The sequence below is a fragment of the Haliotis rufescens genome, unplaced genomic scaffold (assembly GCF_023055435.1).
Source record: "Haliotis rufescens isolate VD_foot unplaced genomic scaffold, xgHalRufe1.0.p SCAF_92, whole genome shotgun sequence".
NCBI lineage: Eukaryota > Metazoa > Mollusca > Gastropoda > Lepetellida > Haliotidae > Haliotis > Haliotis rufescens.
In genome coordinates this window covers 1,185,429-1,204,563 of record NW_025964386.1, presented here as the reverse complement: position 1 = coordinate 1,204,563, position 19,135 = coordinate 1,185,429, and the positions used below count along the sequence as shown (strand labels likewise).

The 19,135-nt window shown below is 41.4% G+C and overlaps 1 protein-coding gene across 1 annotated transcript in view; it reads left to right on the top strand.

The window, feature by feature from the left end:
• The first annotated feature begins 9,808 nt into the window (after positions 1-9,808).
• The window catches only part of LOC124135612 (regulator of G-protein signaling rgs-2-like), a 132,310-nt gene continuing 122,983 nt past the window's right edge, over positions 9,809-19,135 (top strand). The window contains exon 1 of the mRNA XM_046501021.2: positions 9,809-10,147. The gene's annotated coding sequence lies outside the window, so the exon portion shown is untranslated. The remainder of the gene's footprint in view (positions 10,148-19,135) is intronic.

Sequence of the window (19,135 nt, the reverse complement as noted above, 5' to 3'; positions counted from 1 at the left end):
GAGGAGACCCGAAAGTGAACCAGTTCTCGGACATTTACCATTTTTGTGTATGGTGCTGACAAACCTAGAAACATAATCGAGGCGACCCGGGATTCGAACCCACGATCACGGGTTAATGGCGTGAGTATGCCCACAGAATACGAACTGTTTAGTTTGTCGTTTCCGTTCGTATATGATGACGTTACCTTCTAAAATTTAATGCTGATCACATGAATATAAACAATAATATTTTATACGGATTTACAAATGATTTTAAATTATTCTCATGATAATATTGACTCTAAAAAGGCAATTCATAGACGTTATTAACTTTGACATTTTGACAACAGCCTGTTGAAATGCGCACTGAGATAAAATAAACATTAATAAAAATAAAAATATTAATATATTTCTCTGTTTCTTTATTGGTACTAAAGCCTATATCAATAATCGAAAGTTAAATTTCCCTGACGCCTATCAGAATACGTATATGTACATACAATGTTTTCATCCATGTTTGCATCAATCAATCAGTACAAGCAATTAGCCTTAACGACCGCACCCCCTGGGTTCAGTACGTCTGAGCAGGTCAACCGTAGTATGACATCAGTCAATTAACATGTGCTAACATTGGTCAACCAAAGTTAATTTCGGTCATTCTTTGGTCAGCGCGCGTTCACCAGGGTCTTCGGGGTTTTTAAAATCGAACGCGAGCACTATATCAAACCGAAGACGAGTAACAGGAAAAGATTTACGAGCGATGCCAGAATTATTCTGCTTGAATACGTGGAACAGTTGATACGTGGAACCCCCAACACCCAACTCATGCACGCACACACACATGCTCACACACACTTCACACACAGACACATACACTTATATCACAAAGAATTGTTATATCTGGACAAATATGTTTAAAATATGTAAATCGTTATCAACTTAAATATATCCACTTTGAAACTTCAGACCAGATTCATTGCGCATTAGAACACATTATTACGTTAAAGTGTCTAACGGGGCGGTCGGGTAGCCTAGTGGTTAAAGCGTTCGCTCGTCACGCCGAAGACCCGGGTTCGATTCCCGACATGGGTACAATGTGTGAAGCCCATTTCTGGTGTCCCCCGCCGTGATATTGCTGGAATATTGCTAAAAGCGGCGTAAAACCATGCTCAGTCAGTAAAGTGTGTAACTCACTTATTAATTCATGTTACCAACTTGAGCTTCCTGGAATAGATCTTACATGTATATACTCTTGTACATATATATATATACGTTTATCAGAGAAATAACCTGAGCCTTAACCCAAACCAGTGCAGTTAATAAATACAATAACGTGTGAAAGCCAACCCCAGCCACACCCAGTTGCTAAACACAGATAACGCACCCTCGCATCCACGGCGTTTGGGAGTGTTATGTTTTGGACTTCATATCATTCGATCTTTACTTTAACTCAAATGGAGATTTGAAGGATATTATAAAATTATTAAACTTCCGTAATGTTATACCCCCTATAGTATTGCTCATTTGTTCTAACAATATTATAGCGTTGGATGTTGAATGATGTGTGATGTATTTTAAAGAAGGTGTTCAATTTAGAGTAGTGTGATTGTGATATAATATTCTAATGTGTTTCCTGGTATTGAGATGCCTTACCACTCTATTAAGGGACCGACCATTTGATATTCGCTGAAGTGTGTGTGCGTGTGTGTGTGTGTGTGTGTGTGTGTTTGGGTGGGGGTGGGGGGTGGGGTGTTATTGTGTTTCGATATTAGATATTTTTTTCAGTTACAGCTACAAAACCAGATATTTTTAAAGCTATATGCCTGATTTAAAACAAAACAAAACCAAAAAACACCTTCCTAACAATGTCATTAGCGTGGCAGCTACTTTTTAACAGTCTGAAACATAATTATTTATTTCAAGACTTTTCGGGGATTATTTATTTTTTTCGATAAAATCCCAGGCCTCCCCAAGACTATCAAATGGTCGGTGCTTATGTTTATGTGGGCAAGGGTGGCCGAGTTGTGCAGAGTTTCGTTTCGTAGTTCAACCAAAGTGATTAATTTGTTTGATAGGCATTACTTAGAAGTTGACGGATGACAAGATAGACAAAATTTTATGGATAACAACTTCTTTAATACTGTGAAAAGCGACGTAAGATCCTTATACCGTTGTCAAGCAAGACTGAATGAGGGACATAGTACAGAATATATATAGTAGGTGGAGGATTAACAGTAGAGGATTAACAGTAACAACAATTGCATACATGAGTGGGATAACATTGGTAGGTGGTGACAACAAAGGGATAATGCTGTCACAACACGATAGACAGAGAACACATTGATGGACAGTGATTATTGCTTGATGAGTTCATGGTAGGCGGATGGGATGAAATAGCCTTGATCTCTGTTGATTGATGGCTTGTGGCGGCGAATGTGGACTGCTTCTGTTAGTTTTCTTTTAGTGAAATCATGGAGGTTGTTGGCGAGGATTTGGACGTTGTCCCAGTTGATACTGTGATTGGGACAGTTGCTGATATGGTCCGAGATGGCTGATTTGCTGTCGGATTAAATGGTGGAGGTTTTGTGCTCTTTCATTCTGGTGTTGATTGGGCGGGATGTTTCACCTACGTAAGATTGTCCACAGTTGCAGTCAATTTTGTAAGCTACACCTTTAGGCTCTTGGGGTTTGGTTGTGTTCCTGCCGTTGGCTTTTAGCAGGCTGTTGAGGGAGTTGGAGCTGGTGAAGTGGGTGTCGACGTTGGCTTGCTGTTTGAGAGGCGGCTGATTATGTGGGAGGCTTTTCCTATGAACGGGAGGGCGATGCGGAAGGGCGCTGATTCGGGTTTAAGGGTCGCAGGTCTGGGTGTGGGATAGAGTACAGAGGCGATGACTTTATCGACTAGTTTGGGTGGATAATTGTTGAGGTGGGTGAAGACTTGGCGGAGGTGTTCGATCTCAGGTTTGGGGTCAGCAGAAGAACAAGAACCGGGATTCGAACCCACAACCCACACAAGAAATGGTTATTCGATAGTGATGTATTTCATAAGGGTATCACAGTTATGTTTGGGACGTTATCTTTTAACTGTTTTCAATATGGCAACATTTTCATAACGTTTGTAACTTTTTAACATTTTTAATTTTCATGTATTAACTTTCTTTTGCTCGCAGTTTATGTTTTAGCCTCCATGTTCCATTGTACATGGATATTCATTACGTTCTCGCTGACTGACAACCCAGGACGGAAGATCCCGTGACACGAAAAAGGTCATACGGTTTGATTGTCATTACAATCAGCGGAAAACAATGTAGGGAGGCAATTACCTGAGTAGATGAGGATAGCCCATTACCTTTACTCCATCATAAAACATAGCACGATTAACAAGATTTGTTGGGGGAATTAGTGCTAATTAGGAAGAATGGGCTCGCGTGTTGTAGAACCATGATTAAACATGAGAGCAGCCATTCAGAACATATTCATGCAATTATTTAAAACAATAATCAGAGTATGTCCCTTAATTAATACATTCTTCTAAATAAAGTCCAATAATACCATGAAGTCTCCATCATACTATCGCATACTATTGCAATATTTATATCACTATTATAACCGAGCAAAAGAGAGTGTACACTTAAAAACTGGATTTGACCAATACATCAAAACGTTCCTAGGCTGAAAACAGTCGCCCGAACACTGCAGACCTACGACCAAAGACACAACTATGATATCCGTATCAAACACATCACCAGCGAAGAGCCGTTACTTGTTTGTTGCACTTTAAGCCACCCTCAAACAACTATTTCAATTTTATCGCATTAGTACAACTGCACCAGATATTCACTACTACCAAAGATACATGATGTATATGCGCCTGATGTTATGATCGTGGGTCGAACCCAAGATTTGCCTTGACCAGGATGATTGGTTTGACAGCACAATGCCTGTGTTCATGCGTTCAAGTAAACCTAATACTTCTGCTTCACTTCAGGCTTTGCTTCCACATGTAACACACCGTGATATATCATAAATACTGTTCAAAGCGGTGTTAAAGTCAGTAACTTGCACATAGTGTGCATTGTACCATATACCCTATTTATGCAGATATTACTCAGCGGCCAAAGTGTTTGTGGTCACACATACTGTCAGTTGTACAAATTCGGAACACAATCATGACCCAAACAAAGCTTCCCAAACACGTTTTAAACTCAGTTACTTCCCAAACACATGTTAATCTCAGTTACTTCCCAAACACATGTTAATCTCAGTTAATTCCCAAACACGCGTTAATCTCAGTTACTTCTAAAACACGTGTTGATCTCAATTACTTCCCAAACACGTGTTAATCTCAATTACTTCCCAAACACGTGATGATCTCAATTACTTCCCAAACACGTGTTGACCTTAATTACTTCCCAAACACGTGTTGATCTCAATTACTTCCCAAACACGTATTAATCTCAATTACTTCCCAAACACGTGATGATCTCAGTTACTTCCCAAACACGTGTTGATCTCAGTTACTTCCCAAACACGTGTTAATCTCATTTACGTCCCAAATACGTCACTGTTAATCTCAGTTACTTCCCAAATACGTGTTAATCTCAGTTACTTCTCAAATATCTGTTAATCTCAGTTACTTCCCAAATACGTGTTAATCTCAGTTACTTCTCAAACACGTGTTAATCTCAGTAACTTCCCAAACACGTGTTGAATTCGGTTACTTCCCAAACGCGTATTAATCTCAGTTACTTCCCAAACACGTGTTAATCCCAGTTACTTCCCAAATACGTGTTAATCTCAGTTACTTCCCAAACACGTACTAATCTCAGTTACTTCCCAAACACGTGTTAATCTCAGTTACGTCCCAAATACGTGTTCATCTCAATTACTTTCCAAACACGTGTTCATCTCAGTTAATTCCCAAACACGTGTTAATCTCAGTTAATTCCCAAACACTTGTTAATCTCAGTTACTTCCCAAACACGTGTTAATCTCAGTTACTTCCCAAATACGTGTTAATCTCAGTTAATTCTCAAACACGTGTTAATCTCAGTTACTTCCCACACTCGCGTTAATCTCAGTTACTTTCCAAATACGTGTTAATCTCAGTTACTTCCCAAACACATGTTAATCTCAGTTACGGCCCAAATACGCGTTAATCTCAGTTAATTCCCAAACACGTGTTAATCTCAGTTACTTCCCACACACGTGTTAATCTCAGTTACGTCCCAAATACGTGCTAATCTCAGTTACGGCCCAAATACGTGTTAATCTCAGTTAATTCTCAAACACGTGTTAATCTCAGTTACGTCCCAAATACGTGCTAATCTCAGTTACGGCCCAAATACGTGTTAATCTCAGTTACTTCCCACACACGTGTTAATCTCAGTTACTTCCCAAACACATGTTAATCTCAGTTACTTCCCAAACACGTGTTAATCTCAGTTACGTCCCAAATACGTGTTCATCTCAATTACTTTCCAAACACGTGTTAATCTCAGTTACTTCCCAAACACGTGTTAATCTCAGTTAATTCTCAAACACGTGTTCATCTCAGTTACTTCCCAAACACGTGTTAATCTCAGTTACTTCCCACACACGTGTTAATCTCAGTTACTTCCCAAACACGTGTTAATCTCAGTTAATTCCAAAACACGTGTTCATCTTAGTTACTTCCCAAACACCTGTTAATCTCAGTTAATTCTCAAACACGTGTTAATCTCAGTTACTTTCCAAATACGTGTTAATCTCAGTTACTTCCCAAACACGTGTTCATCTCAGTTACTTCCCAAATACGCGTTAATCTCAGTTAATTCCCAAACACGTGTTAATCTTAGTTACTTCCCACACACGTGTTAATCTCAGTTACGTCCCAAATACGTGTTAATCTCAGTTACTTCCCACACACGTGTTCATCTCAGTTACTTCCCAAACACCTGTTCATCTCAGTAACGTGTATTATGGAGAAACTCGTTATATTGGTGGAACAGAGCGAGACTATCAACAATTTTTTTACTTAATAATATCCCATGACATAATGTCGATATATATCTCCGGTGTAATCTTCAGTAATAAGCGCAAATGTATTGAAACCAAAAAGTCGTCATGTGGAAAGACCAACAAAGCAATGCACTATCCAGATCAAGATATGTTAATCTCTTAATACAATGCCAGTTTCAATTGATTTGATGCACTTGTTGGCCCCATCCTACCCGGCTCTAAAATATGGGGGTTTGAAAATATATCTTAAATTGAAAGTTTTATGTCTTAAAAGCTCTTTTGGCAGTACAAATTGATTAATTTGAGTGTGGATGGGTGGTAACTTGGTAACTAAACACATTAAGGGTCTATCGTAGTTATCAAATATACTTTCATTGTCCGCTTCCTGTATGAGAGAAATATTATAAGTCACACAGCAACAATACATTTATGAAAACAAAGATTTTTTAAACTTCGCTGGGATACGCATCCTGCATCCTCTGGGCTTCTGTCCTTCCGCTACCATCTGTATTTCAGAGACTGCAGATGTTGCCGTCACAAGTGTCATTTTCATAGTCACCAATTTTTTTTTAAGTTGTACATTTTATGTTAATATTGTGCTAAATTCGTTGTAAGTCCTGGTGGAAACATGTTTTAACGTGTTTAAATTCCGAACATGTTTATATTATGGGGATGTTGTGTTAAGGTGATGCTGAGGCTGTGAGACGATAGCTCATATCATGTGTTTAGACCTAAATGCGTTTAGATAGAACACATTAAATTTGCATTCCTTTTATGATGAAAACACATTCCTAATAAAGTGTTGATCTAAACATGTCTTTTCTGTGTTTACACACTAAACACATTTTTACATTGTAGCATTCCCTCGTCACGCCAAGGCCCCGGGTTCGATCCCCCATAGGGGTATAATGTGTGAAAGACTTTTCTGGTGTTCCGCGCCGTGTTATTGCTGGAATATTGCTAAAAGCGGCACACTCACTCAAGAACTCAACATGCACTGTCAGACAGACAGGTAAATAAACAGATTCAGTTTGAAATAATGAACTGCAATGATTGACAGTTTTGGGAGGAAAATTCATGATGTCCATTTCCACGCGAAACGGAAACGTTTTTTTTATCTTTAGTCGCGTGATACGCACACGGATACTTCGCGTATGCCGTTCAAACCCGGATTTTAAACGTTTTAACATATAATTTGACCAGGATGATAACTTTAGCATTGTTGGTATAATTTGTATGCAACTTAGAAATGCCTTTAATTTGAGGTTATAAAAATAATTCGACAACAATTTCAGTTTTTACAACACATATTTCGTTTGCACATACAGTAAACTACGGTTATAACGAACTCAAAGGGACCACTAATTTTAGTTCGTAATAACCGTAGTTCGTTACAAGCATATATACAGCATATATACAACAAATGGCCGGGACTAAAAGATAAGTTCATTATATTGGTCAGTTCGTTATAAGCGTTATCGTTATAAACGTAGTTTGCATATACTTTGATCAGAGGTATAAGAGAGCAAGTCTCTTGTCCATGTAACTCATATGACCCACGTATATCTATAGTTTTGCGATGGTGTATATTTTCAAGGTGGGGAAGGGGAAGGGGGAGTGGGGGTCGGGTGGATGTTGGTGGCGTCGCCAGTTCTCCTGTCGTCTAAGGCGTCACAAATCGCTCTGCAGGGTTGCGTCCCTTAGGCGGGCCAGAAACCTATGATCGTCAGTTCGAATCCCAGTTTCGCCTTGTTAATTCTAGGTTTGACAGCACCGTGGTCGTGATTTCACCGGTTATAAAGTTCTAAAACCTGCATCACTTCGGATTTTCCTCCCAGTTTAAGTTGACACGTCGCGATATAACTAATATGTAGTTCTTACTGAACTAATAAACTCACTGACCCGTGAAGATCCGGGATAGAATAGGTCCTCAGCAACCCATGCTTGCCGTAAAAGGCGACTATGGTTGTCGTAAGAGGCGACCAACGGGATCGGGTGGTCAGGCTCGCTGACTTGGTTGATGCATGTCATCGATCCCGATTGCGTGGATCGATGCTCATGATATTAATCACTGGATTGTCAAGTCCAGACTCGATTATTTACAGACCGCCGTCATATAGCCGGAATATTGCTGAGTGCGGCGTTAAACAACAAACCAACCAACCAAAACATGAACTCACTCCAATATAGGGGGGAGACTGTATGACCTCTCATTCCTGGCTGTTTTAGTCACGAAATAAAATCAAAGGAGCTGTTGCCATTGCGACTAATCAGTGACAAATAAGACGGATGTAACTTTTTCTTCCTTCTTCATTTCAAGTGCACACTATCCCGGAGTTTATCCTTGATATCATAGTAGGCTCGAGTGACTCATACTAATACATATATTTCTTTTTTGATTTTATTCGGGATGTGTAGACTATGTGTTGACATCAAACATTTTACGCAGAGTACCGACGTTAAGTGCTATATACAAAGAAGTGTGATACCTTGAAAAGTAATTATAATATGAAATATAGTGTTATTATGTTCAACACTCAATGTATTTCCATCTAAAATGAAACTGTAATAAATATAAGCTCAAAGCTGCCAAGAGTCCTTCGTATTACATTAATTAATATTTTTTTTCTGAACCAAAAAATATTTCATTGTGTTTCAAAGGGTTTTGTTATAAAGTACGGTTCACCTGACATTGTTGTTTATTCGCTACAGTACTGAAATATGTTGATTTAGGTTCAGCCAATAGTAATACAACAGCTCTCAATACATAAACACACACACACACACACACACACGTGTGTGTGTGTGTGTGTGTGTGTGTGTGTGTGTGTGTGTGTGTGTGTGTGTGTGTGTGTGTGTGTGTGTGTGTGTGTGAATTAATCATGCTTCAGACTGTTGTAAAAAAAGAAGTTGCCTGGCACAAAATTACATTGTTGCAAGTTTTTAAAATTATTTTTTAAAAATAATAACATTTCTCGTTTTGCAGCTTTTGCTGAAAAAAATATCCAGTCCCCATACAAAATGCCAGCCCCCTCGTGATGTCAGTTGGCCGGTCCCTACGTTATTAACTCTGTAGTTAGTAATAGTATTTTAAGGAAATTGTTTCAAATATCGAATTTCAACACTTTATTACTTGTTTAAACATGATTTTTTCTGTACTGTATGTCATCGTTTTCTTGTTGCTGTATATATCCGGATGTGTAGAACATACGGATGAATTGAACTTTGGGTGGTTGGGTAGATCGGGGGGTACGCGTACCCCTCACCACCACAACCCCGTCCCTCTCTGGATCCGCTGAATGGACACATTCTAAATAGGCATTTAGTATTTTTTCGCGACAACAATGATAAAGTAGGCTATCTATCGTTTTACAATAATTAAACAAATTGAATATTCATGCAGCTATTTATTATTTTTCAGCACAAAAAACACATTCCTCGCTCTGTTAAAGAAAGTAATGAATATCGTTTATTTTAACAGACTGAAACACATAAAAATACCGAATACAAAAAACAATACACTCATACCATACATATAAATTGTAAACAACACATGAAGGCGAAAAAGGTTTAATCATCCAAACATTCCTCGCCACGCGTTTACACTAGGAAACAAAATTAGGTATTAATTAAAACCAGTACCAGCCGTCATAAACAGCGGTGACACGACTTCCAACGACCCGCTGGCCTCCCCGTCACGAGTGCACGTTTCGCTGGAAGCAACCCACTTGTTCAGAGTTCGATTGACAGTAACACTGGATGCTAGTTATTCGCGTCTCATTATCATAATCAGACCTTGCTGAATCGATGCCGGCGAGCAGAGCCGGGAATTGCCGAGTCCCTCTCGAGTAACCTTGCTGCTTCCTCCCTCGACTCCGCGAGCGTCAAGACTGCACGCGTTGTAGTCGGCCTCGCTTTCACTCCGAGGTGATTTATGCACAGGTTTTTTCCTATCGAATCTGTATATTTGCTATGTGTTATTTTCCCGACTTAGATTTTCTTGGACTACAGTAAACTTATGTATTGGGTAGATGTACTCAAGCAGCAAAACGAGAGAAGCGAATTGTGAAAGCTGAAGCCACGGTTTTGGATGTATACAGAGGATAGCTAATCATCAAGGCAAGGATGGATTGATCAGCGACCACGGGTCGTAATAGAGGTATACTCGGTAAGTAAATTCTACAATACACAACCCCTCATCGGGGTCATACTCACATATCTGTTGCCATAGCTACCGAGAGAACTATCAATGGAGAACGACAGGTGGCCTGGCATCGTCCATGAAATAACAGCACATTTTCCCCATACAGCTTTGGCCTATATTCCATTAATAATAGCATTTATAATGATAGTGTTGTCAATTCGTTCTGACGTTCCGCCGAAACCGATTCCAGTTCGTCGGGAAAGTGCCCTGATATTATTCGTGTTGTGTGTGCTGTGACTGATGTTGGGGGTTATATTTCATCAACACATGCCGGGACGTTAGACCACAACAACAAGCTGACATACACCATTCGTGCGTTCACCCATAAGCTTCCTCTTAGGAACAGATGATCGTATAGATCGGAGCAGTAGCAGACGACAGCTTGCCTGCCGGTATAGGCTGGCTTAGCAGCCTAAATGGGAATTTGAACCATAACGAGGATGTTGGAATCTTCATGGAGATCTCGATGTATTTTTTCATTCATTCTTCATGTGCAATCAGTACAAGCTTGTCAATGCTTTGGCAAAACCGGTCGATTCCTTCGCATCATGGCCGCTTGCTGGGCATTTCTCGAGGGTAGGAAATCCTGATGACTATATCCAACAACACGCTAGTGGATCTGTCGGTTCCCCGATACCAAGCTACGTAACCCACGGTGTCAATAGGGATACGGTGAATGTAGGGATTTCTGGGCCGAATGGGTATATTGAACCGAGTGATCATTGCGATAGCTCTAGCACATGTGTTGGCGATGTTGAATGATTTCACATCTTTTCATTATGCTAATGTGAGAGCGAGCTAGTTAGCAGTGCTCATTCAGTAACAGTCAATCTGGACAACATCATAACTATACTGCCCCTCCCCCGTGGCGTTTCTGCCCAATTTCCCCCCCCCCCCGGTGTTCTTAATTGGCGTTGACCTGAGCCATCACCGAGAGAAGATCCCCCGAACACCTGGCGGCCTATTCCTCGGTCAAGGTTGCCATGCAAATGGATGACATAAATTCGTCCACGAGGCTAGTCCTCTTCATCACCGTTATCAATAACATCAGATAGCAGGTTTGATTTACAAAATGGTCAATCATTTGTAGCGTGGGGGGCAATGGTGTATAATGTATCAAACGATCGTTTCAGCAGCTGTTTATTAAGACAAACGTTGCTTTGATGTCAAAATCACGTCTATGCTTTTTATCATTGTATATGTCTAACGGTACATTTTCATGTGTAATTTGTTTTATTGGGGAAGTGATTTACTGAATTTTGTATTATTTCTTTCAAGGTTTTAGGACTGAAATGTTATGTTTCAGGGAGAAATATATATGTGGATGTATACACAACCGACCCTTTCGTTTTCAATGGCACACGCTGAAACAAACAATATCACAATGTCACATACATTAATATGCCCCTGCCCCCGCGTTTAATGGACAGATGTGACATACGACTTGTCATGCGTGTAAGGACGACCCTGAGACAGATACACCACCGCATATTGACAACGTCCTGCGATGTCATGTCGCAAGCAGATTAACATAGTTGCGAAGATCTGTGTCGATTTCAGGTCCGTCAGCTGTTACCCCAGTGCGTATTTCGACCTTCGTAAATTCAATGATCGCTGGACGTGTATCGGGTCGATTGGACGTGTATTGGGTATTTGTTTAGTTTGTTTGGAAGGGTTATCCACAATTTACGCTGTGGAAAAATTGATATCATCATTGACATGGCGACCTAAATAAATAGATCGGAGGAAAAAGGATTTATGTTTTATCAGCTATTTCTAGATATAATTATCTTCGTTTGTACGTGGTGTACAGTGTGCAGTGAGTTGGAGGATTAATTGATCATGTTGACATGGTGTATGCCGGTTATTGATTTGAAGCTAATTAAGGATGAATGTCAGCGTAAACATATTGTCAGAGTGGATAGAGAGAAGTGTGAATAGATCCCGAGTGTTGACATACATCATGTGAATAGTTCCTGTGTGTAGATAGATATCATGTGAAAAGATCCTGAGGGTTGACAAACATCATGTGAATAGTTCCTGTGTGTAGATATATACCATGTGAATAGATCCCGAGTGTTGACAGACATTATGTGAATAGTTCCTGTGTGTAGATAGATATCATGTGAAAAGATCCTGAGTGTTAACAGACATCATGTGAATAGTTCCTGTGTGTAGATAGATATCATGTGAATAGATTCCGAGTGTTGACAGACATCATGTGAATAGTTCCTGTGTGTAGATAGATATCATGTTAATAGATCCTGAGTGTTGACAGACATCATGTGAATAGTTCCTGTGTGTAGATAGATATCATGTTAATAGACCCCAAGTGTTGACAGACATCATGTGAATAGTTACTGTGTGTAGATAGATATCATGTGAAAAGATCCTGAGTGTTAACAGACATTATGTGAATAGTTCCTGTGTGTTGATTGACATCATGCGAATACATCCTAGGTATGGTAGAAATAATGTTGTGGATTGATCCCCGATATTGAATACATCATGTGTATTGATCCTCGATAAAGAATGCATCATGTGGTTGATCCTTGGTATGGTAAATGTCATGTGAATAAGTCTTGTGTGTTGGTAGACACCATGTAAATAGATCCTTGGTATGGTATACATGATGTGAATAGATTCTTGGTATTGAATATATCCTGGGAAAAGATCCTCGATATAGTCTAAGTGGACATAATGTGGTTCAATCCTCGTTATTGAATGCATCTTGTAATAGATTCTCAGTATGGTAGCCATTATGTGAATAGATTCTGCGTGTTGATACACATTTGAAATGGTCCTTAGTATGGTAAATGTCATGTGAATAGGTCTTGTGCGTTGGTAGACACCATGTAAATAGATCCTCAGTAGGGTAGACACCATGTAAATAGATCTTTGGTAGGGTAGACACCATGTAAATAGATCCTCGGTAGGGTAGACATCATGTAAATAGATCCTCGGTAGGGTAAACACCATGTAAATAGATCCTCGGTAGGGTAGACACCATGTAAATAGATCTTTGGTAAGGTAGACACCATGTAAATAGATCCTTGGTAGGGTAGACACCATGTAAATAGATCCCTGGTAGGGTAGACACCATGTAAATAGATCTTTGGTAAGGTAGACACCATGTAAATAGATCCTTGGTAGGGTAGACACCATGTAAATAGATCCTTGGTAGGGTAGACACCATGTAAATAGATCCTCGGTGGGGTAGACCCCATGTAAATAGATCCTTGGTAGGGTAAACACCATGTAACTAGATCCTTGGTAGGGTAGACATCATGTAAATAGATCCTCGGTAGGGTAAACACCATGGAACTAGATCCTTGGTAGGGTAGACACCATGTAAATAGATCTTTGGTAGGGTAGACACCATGGAAATAGATCCTTGGTAGGGTAAACACCATGTAAATAGATCCTCGGTAGGGTAGACACCATGTAAATAGATCCTTGGTAGGGTAGACACCATGTAACTAGATCCTTGGTAGGGTAGACACCATGTAAATAGATCCTCATTAGGGTAGACATCATGTGAATTGATGTGGTATTGAATGCATCATGTGAATGCATCATATACCCTATCTACTGGTAAACATGTGAATATGTCCTGTGTAGTGGTAGACATGTGGACATGTCCTGTGTACTGGTAGATATGTGGACATGTCCTGTGTACTGGTAGACATGTGGATATATCCTGTGTACTGGTAGAAATGTGGATAGTTCCTGTGTTCTGGTAGACATGTGAATATGTCCTGTGTACTGATAGACATGTGAATATGCCCTGTGTACTGATAGACATGTGGATATAGCCTGAGTAGTGGTAGACATGTGGATATAGCCTGTGTACTGGTAGACATATGAATATGCCCTGTGTACTGATAGACATGTGGATATATCCTGTGTAGTGGTAGACATGTGGACATGTCCTGTGTACTGGTAGACACGTGGACATGTCCTGTGTACTGATAGACATGTGGATATATCCTGTGTAGTGGTAGACATGTGGACATGTTCTGTGTACTGATAGACATGTGGATATATCCTGTGTAGTGGTAGACATGTGGATATATCCTGTGTAGTGGTAGACATGTGGACATGTCCTGTGTACTGGAAGACATGTGGATATAGCCTGTGTGGTGGTAGACATGTGGATATATCCTGTGTACTGGTAGACATGTGGATATATCCTGTGTAGTGGTAGACATGTGGACATGTCCGGTGTACTGGTAGACATGTGGACATGTCCTGTGTACTGGTAGACATGTGGATATAGCCTGTGTACTGGTAGACATGTGAATATGCCCTGTGTACTGATAAACATGTGGATATATCCTGTGTAGTGGTAGACATGTGGACATGTTCTGTGTACTGGTAGACATGTGGATATAGCCTGTGTAGGGGTAGACATGTGGATATAGCCTGTGTAGTGGTAGACATGTGGATATAGCCTGTGTACTGGTAGACATGTGAATATGCCCTGTGTACTGATAGACATGTGGATATACCCTTTTTTCTGGTAGATATCATGTTAATATATCCTGTGTACTGGTAGACATGTAAATAGTTCCAGTGTCCTGGTAGACATGTGTATATATCCTGTGTACTGGTAAACATGTGAATATGCCCTGTGTACTGGTAGACATGTGAATATATCATGTGCACTGGTAGACATGTGTATATATCCTGTGTACTGGTAGACACCATGTTAATATATCCTGTGTACTGGTAGACATGTGTATATATCCTGTGTACTGGTAGATATCATGTTAATATATCCTGTGTACTGGTAGACATCATGTTAATATATCATGTGTACTGGTAGACATCATGTTAATATATCCTGTGTACTGGTAGACATGTAAATAGTTCCAGTGTACTGGTAGACACGTGAATATATCCTGTGTACTGGTAGACATGTGAATATATCATGTGCACTGGTAGACATGTGTACATATCCTGTGTACTGGTAGACACCATGTTAATATATCCTGTGTACTGGTAGACATGTGTATATATCCTGTGTACTGGTAGATATCATGTTAATATATCCTGTGTACTGGTAGACATCATGTTAATATATCATGTGTACTGGTAGACATCATGTTAATATATCCTGTGTACTGGTAGACATGTAAATAGTTCCAGTGTACTGGTAGACACGTGAATATATCCTGTGTACTGGTAGACATGTGAATAGTTCCTGTGCACTGGTAGGCATGTGAATATCTCTTGTGTACTGGTAGACATCATGTTAATTTATCCTGTGTACTGGTAGACATGTAAATAGTTCCAGTGTACTGGTAGACACGTGAATATATCCTGTGTACTGGTAGATATCATGTGAATATATCCTCGGTGTTATAGATATCATGAGAATGGATTCTGTGTGTTAGTAGACATGTGAATAGATTCTGACGTTATGTGAATAGGCTCTGCGCTGGTAGACATCATGTGAATAGATCTTCTATATGCTAGACATTATGTGAATATATCCCCAGTGTGATAGTCATGGGTGTACATTAACCATCCGAGTGGATGGGCGGCAGTGTGAGTAGATCATCGGAATGGCAGGCATTAGGGACGGGCCATTTAATATTTTGGGGGCGGGGCTGTGTTTTGGGGTGAGGGTTGTGGCTGGGATTTTGTTTTGAAATTAGATATTTTTCAGCTACAATTCGACAAGACCAGGTATATTTATATTTAAAACTATGAATATAGGTCCTAGATTCTAGTATTTATGGACCATATGTGAATAGATCCTGTGAAGTGGCTGACATCATGTGAATACGTCCTCTTTATTGAGGGACCGCAGCGTAATCTTCTGGGGGTTAGTTTATATTTTGAATAGCGTGTCAGTAGGGATACATAGCAATGTGAATATATTCTTAGTGAAAGTTGATTTAGTGATGAATCTTGACGGCAGTGTGACACCAGCAACTTTGACAACGACGGAAAAATTAACCCTCTCTCTCTCTCACCCCCCCCCCCCCCCCCCCCCCCTTTCTGGATGAGCCACTGCAAGAGACAGCTAAGCATCACTCCCTCTTCCTGCGACTCCCGACCCCCACATTACCCCCAACGCATGCCCCATATGACAGGCAAGCGCCACAAGCATAACGTGCACAAAACCCACACACTTCCAATATTGATTTTCCAGGATTATGTTTTACTATGCATATCAATTTCTTGATATACGCTTTAATCCAGTCCTAAACAGTGACAAGGTGACACGTGTGCGAAGTCCGCTAGACACGAAAAGGACACCATGTATACCAGAGTTCCTCCCCGAGAGTACAATCCGGAGGGTGTTGGTCAAGTCATTGACTTGAATGATTTTATTATACCTGGTATATAGACATGTTTTTTTCACATTTTACAGAAGAAATTCAAGAAACACCTTGTGTTTCGGAAGCTAAGGAACTCTCAAATACGTTAGTTCCAACCACTCGTGGGATTAGAATTGGGTTCGGTATCGGACTATCAATATCTCCGTGTATATCTCCATCACACACCCTCAATCTACTACCTGTCTCTGCATAATCCATCTGTCTCTCCATCTATCACCTGTCTCTCCATCACACACCCGTCTCTCAATCTACTACCTGTCTCTGCATCATCCATCTGTCTCTCCACCAACCCAACTGTATTTCCACTCACACCCGTCACTCCATCTATCACCTGTTACTCAATCTACCACCAGTACTCTCCATCTATCACCCGTCTCTCCATCACCCACCCATCTATCTCTCAATCTATCCCTTGTCTCTCATCTATCACCTGTCCCTTCATCACCCACCTGTCTCTCATCTATCACCTGTCCCTCCATCACCCACCTGTCTCACCATCTATCACCTGTCCTACTCTCCATCTATCACCCGTCTCTCCATCACCCACCCATCTATCTCTCAATCTATCCCTTGTCTCTCATCTATTACCTGTCTCTCCATCACCAACCTGTCTCTCATCTATCATCCGTCTCCCCATAGAACACCCGTCTCTCATCTATCACCTGTCTCTCCATCACCAACCTGTCTCTCATCTATCATCCGTCTCTCATCTATCACCTGTCTCTCCATCACCCACCTGTCTCTCATCTATCACCTGTCCCTCCATCACCCACCTGTCTCTCCATCTATCACCTGTCTCTCCATCTATCACCTGTCTCTCCATCACCCACCTGTCTCTCCATCTATCACCTGTCTCTCCATCACCCACCTGTCTCTCCATCTATCACCTGTCCCTCCATCACCCACCTGTCTCACCATCTATCACCTGTCTCTCCATCACCCACCTGTCTCTCCATCTATCACCTGACCCTCCATCACCCACCCGTCTCTCCATCTATCACCTGTCTCTCCATCACCCACCTGTCTCTCCATCTATCACCTGTCTCTCCATCACCCACCTGTCTCTCCATCTATCACCTGTCCCTCCATCACCCACCTGTCTCACCATCTATCACCTGTCCTACTCTCCATCTATCACCCGTCTCTCCATCACCCACCCATCTATCTCTCAATCTATCCCTTGTCTCTCATCTATTACCTGTCCCTCCATCACCCACCTGTCTCTCATCTATCACCTGTCCCTCCATCACCCACCTGTCTCCCCATAGAACACCTGTCTCTCATCTATCACCTGTCTCTCCATCACCCACTTGTCTCTCCATCTATCACCTGTCTCTCCATCACCCACCTGTCTCTCCATCTATCACCTGTCCCTCCATCACCCACCTGTCTCAACATCTATCACCTGTCTCTCCATCACCCACCTGTCTCTCCATCTATCACCTGTCACTCCATCACCCATCTGTCTCTCCATCTATCACCTGTCTCTCCATCACCCACCTGTCTCTCCATCTATCACCTGTCTCTCCATCACCCACCTGTCTCTCCATCTATCACCTGTCCCTCCATCACCCACCTGTCTCACCATCTATCACCTGTCTCTCCATCACCCACCTGTCTCTCCATCTATCACCTGTCACTCCATCACCCACCTGTCTCTCCATCTATCACCTGTCTCTCCATCACCCACCTGTCTCTCCATCTATCACCTGTCTCTCCATCACCCACCTGTCTCTCCATCTATCACCTGTCCCTCCATCACCCACCTGTCTCACCATCTATCACCTGACTCTCCACTTATCACCTGTCTCTCCATATATCACCTGTCTCTCCATGTATCACCTGTCTCTCCATCTATTGCCTGTCTCTCCATAGAACACCTGTCTCTCCACCTATCACCTGTCTCTCCATCACCCACCTGTCTCTCCACCTATCGCCTGTCTCTCCATATATCACCTGTCTCTCCATATATCACCTGTTTCTCCATCTATCGCCTGTCTCTACATCTATCACCTGTCTCTCCATACCCACCTGTCTCTCAATCTAACGCCTATCTCTCCAACTATCACCTTTCTCTCAATCACCCACTTGTCTCTCGATCACCCGCCTGTCTCTCCATATATCACCTGTCTCTCCATCTAACACCTGTCTCTAATTTATCACCCGTCTCTCGTCTATCACCTGTCTCTCCATCTATCACCTGTCTCTCCATCTATCGCCTGTCTCTCCATAGAACACCTGTCTCTCCACCTATCACCTGTCTCTCCATCACCCACCTCTCTCAATCTAACGCCTATCTCTCCATCTATCACCTGTCTCTCCATCTATCACCCGTCTCTCGTCTATCACCTGTCTCTCCACCTATCACCTGTCTCTCCATCACCCACCTGTCTCTCCATCTATCACCTGTCTCTAATTTATCACCCGTCTCTCGTCTATCACCTGTCTCTCCACCTATCACCTGTCTCTCAATCACCCACTTGTCTCTCCATCACCCACCTGTCTCTCCATCTATCACCCGTCTCTCCATCTAACACCTGTCTACAATTTATCACCCGTCTCTCGTCTATCACCTGTCTCTCGTCTATCACCCGTCTGT